This window comes from Ictalurus punctatus, chromosome 15 (assembly GCF_001660625.3).
Source record: "Ictalurus punctatus breed USDA103 chromosome 15, Coco_2.0, whole genome shotgun sequence".
NCBI lineage: Eukaryota > Metazoa > Chordata > Actinopteri > Siluriformes > Ictaluridae > Ictalurus > Ictalurus punctatus.
In genome coordinates this window covers 801430-805313 of record NC_030430.2, presented here as the reverse complement: position 1 = coordinate 805313, position 3884 = coordinate 801430, and positions in this window count along the sequence as shown.

Genomic DNA, 3884 nt, shown 5'->3' with positions numbered 1-3884 from the left:
TTGCTGAAGGGGGAAATACTATCTTCTGAGCCCAAGGGTGTACTTACATTTTCCACAGAAGAATATTACATCTATTGATATTTCTGTTGAACAAACGATTGAAAAAGTTTATTTTTACTGTGCTTTTGTTCAAGTATATCAACTATATTAATAGGCACTGTTTCAAAGGTGATCAAATGTTTGCTTGTCAAAATATGTCAAAAAAGCCAACAATTTCCATGGGGAGTACTTATTTTTATCATTGTGTGTGTATATATATATATATATATATATATATATATATATATATATATATATATATATATATATATATAAACATTACACATCTTTATTGGAGAGGATTTCAACAATGTTTTTCATGCTTATATATGAAGCAATTATTGCACATGCACCTGTGGAACAGTCCATAAGACACTAACAGTTTACAGGCAGGAGGCAGTTAAGGTCACAGTTACGATAACAGGACACTAAAGAGACCTTTCTACTGACTCTGAACAACACCAGAAGAAAGATGCCCAGGGTTCCTGTTCACCTGCATGAACATGCCATAGCCCTGCTGCGGGGAGGCATGAGTACTGCAGATGTGGCCAGAGCAATAAACTGCAATGTCTGTAATGTAAGATGCCTTAGACAGTGCTACAGGGAGACAGGAAGGACAGCATGCACTACTCCTTGAACACTTTTTCATGTTCCTCAAATCTTTCCTGAGCAATTGCGGCAGTGTGGCAAGGTGCATCATCCTGCTGAAAGAGGCCACTGACTAGAACACTATTGAAGGAGTGTACTTGGTCTGCAACAATGTTTAGGTTCGTAGTCCTGCTGGAAGGTCCACCCACGTCTCATCTTCATCATTCTGGTGGATGGCAGCAGATTCTTCGCAATAATCTTCTAATAAAGGGCTCCCTTCATCGTTCCTTCAATTATCTGAAGTCTGCCAGTACAATGCAATGAAAAACAGCCCCACACCATGATGCTTCCACCTCCAAACTTCACTGTTGGTGTAGTGTTTTTAGGGTGATGTGCAGTGCCATTTATTCTCCAAACATGGTGTGTAGTATGTTCAATTTTGCTCTCGTCTGACCACACTACACTCTCCCAGTATTTCATAGGCTTGTCCAAATAAGTTGTAGCAAACTTTAAACGAGCTTCGACATGCCTTTTCTTTAGTAATGGAGTCTTGTGGGGTGAACGTGAGCAGCGGAGTGCATTACCTATTGTTTTCTCTGTTACGATGGCACCTGCTGCCTCCAAGTGTTTCTGGAGCTCTTTCTGAGTGGTCCTTGGCTCTTGGGCTACTCTTCTGACTATTCTTCTGACTCCCTGGTCAGAAATTTTGTGAGGAGCTCCTGTGCGTGGCTGGTTGATGACGGAGTGATGTTGCTTCCACTTGCAGATAATTGCCCCAATTGTGCTTACCGGAAGATTCAGATGTTTTGAAATACATCTGTATCCAATTCCATCAATATGTTTTACAACAATAAGGTTGTGAAGGTCTTGGGAGAGCTTTTTGCTTTTATCCATCATGAGAGGTTTCTTGTGTGACACCTTGGTAATGAAAAGCCTTTTTATAGACCATCAATTTACTAACCCAGCTGATATTAATTTGCACAGATAGGAGGTGTAATTACTTATGGATTTCAGCTGGTTCCTTACCTTACCTTGCCTTGGAAAATTGCTTTTTCTTAGCATGTTCGATACTTTTTTCCTGTGTCATTCCACTTTATTACACATAACTTTATTTATGGACTTTAATGTTGTGAATTCTTTATATTTCCAGATTTCTTGAGTTAATACTAATGTCTGGTGAAAATTTTATGTGAATAGCCTCATTGGATATATATTTACTGAAAAAAATTTTAACGCATCCAATACTTATTTCCCCCATAACATGCATATGAAAAAAGCAAATGTGATTCACGTGTGGCCACCTTCTTCTATTGCATGGGTTATTTCCTGGGGTTTATTGTTGTTTTTTGGTTGGTAAAACTATATTTTTATTTATCTGAATAAACACAACTGAGTTTGTGATATAAAATATTTGATGATTTATGTAGATGGGTGTTCAGTTTAACAATTCATTAGCTCTCTCTCTATCTCTCTCCCTCTAAAACACACTTAGAAATACAAACACATTCTGCCTTCTTCTCAGACAAGTTGTATTCACAGAGGGGGCTTTCATTTCATTTCACTAGGGGAAAATGTGTCGTTGTTATTCTAATTGTGACACCTCAAATCTGCATCCAAATAGGGAATAAAATATTTATGATGAAAAATTATGGCACTCTTCACTGTTAATTTACCTGGACATAAAATGCATTAGATGACTGGTGCATTCCAGCATGGGCAAGTCAGAACAGACTGCAACAATGAGGCATCGTATTCCCATTAACTACAAGAGCGAGAATAAGAAAGAGTTAAAGAGAGAAAGGGAGAGGAAATGTGTGGAGTGGTAATCAAGCCTTTTGCCATCCACTATTAGTGCACACAAATAGATTATCTTACATCTTGCATTCCTTAACATATGTTATGTCTCACAGCTACCAAAGCTATCACACTTCAGGAACCTCAAGAGACAGGAAAGTTAGTGTCTCTGTAACTCATAACCCTTCTATGGACCTGTTTACTGTGCTACTCAGCTGGATTAGGTATTATCCGGTTTTCTGAGCTTGTTCTGTCTACATTAATAAAGGAGTATGATTCCTCCCAATTGTCTGAAAGTGAATAGGACATCTAGCTGACATCAAACTGAGACACTGGGCGATTAGTTATATGTGATAAGGATATGAGATTAATTTTACAGTCTTTACATTTTCTTTATACGTGTTGGTATGCAGAGAAAGAACACATTCCTGGGCATGTGGAGGCAGATATCCTGCCTGTAGGTTAGAGTGGCTGTAACCCAGCACCTCCTCACCTTCACCATGTGGAGTTGAGGATAGAAAACATCCCAATTTATATATAACAGCCAGCACAAAGCTAGTAATGGAATGCACTCACCTTGTTTTATTAACAAACAGGCCAGGTGAACCTGTGAACCTGCATCTTTTTCATGACAAATAGCACAGACTTTTAAATATGTCATAGACAAAGGCAATCTACAAGAGGTCTCAGCATTGCTGGTTATAAACTAACTTCCATTAATTCCATATTAAAAAGGCACATTTCTTTTAAAAACGCACTACCAAACTCTTTTAAGCAAATCTTCCCTATCCATGCATATTTTGGGGAATTTCTTTGTTACACTGTAAAGAATACAACTAAGCAATAGTTTGTCACACACATACACACACCTTATTCTTCCTTCAACCCATTATCTTGACTCAGTTCTACTGAAATCCAGAGCAGGGTTGGGTTACTTGATGCTTGTTCAGACATGAGAGCTGAGTGAAATCAAAGGGAACTGTTTCATTAGTTGGACTTGCAGCACTACAAACTTTAATGTTACAATGTACAGCCACTATTACAAAAAAAAGACCAGAATTAAGATAAAGGATAATCAGATGTTTGGGATACAACCGCATCTTTGGAAAAAGATAAGCAGTCTTAATAAATATGATTTATTCATCATCATGCATCATTTGAATGTATCTCCCTGTATTGTACAGTGACCCTGCATTATGTATATTCTAAATAAATATTCTAAAAAATTACTAAACATCATGAATTAATCAAGTTTAGATCCACAGGTCTGGTGAACAATTTGCAGCAACATTAAAAACTTGTTCAGTTGTGTTTTAAGACATTTGCCTGCATCAGGCTTTAGGCTGGATTCAGTCATAGAGCACTGGGTGTGGTTGCACTTTATAGTGGTGAGGGGAGTGGTTTGCTTCAGATTGCACGTTCCTATTGGTCTGAGCAAAGAAGTAAAGCAGCATTACCTGAGG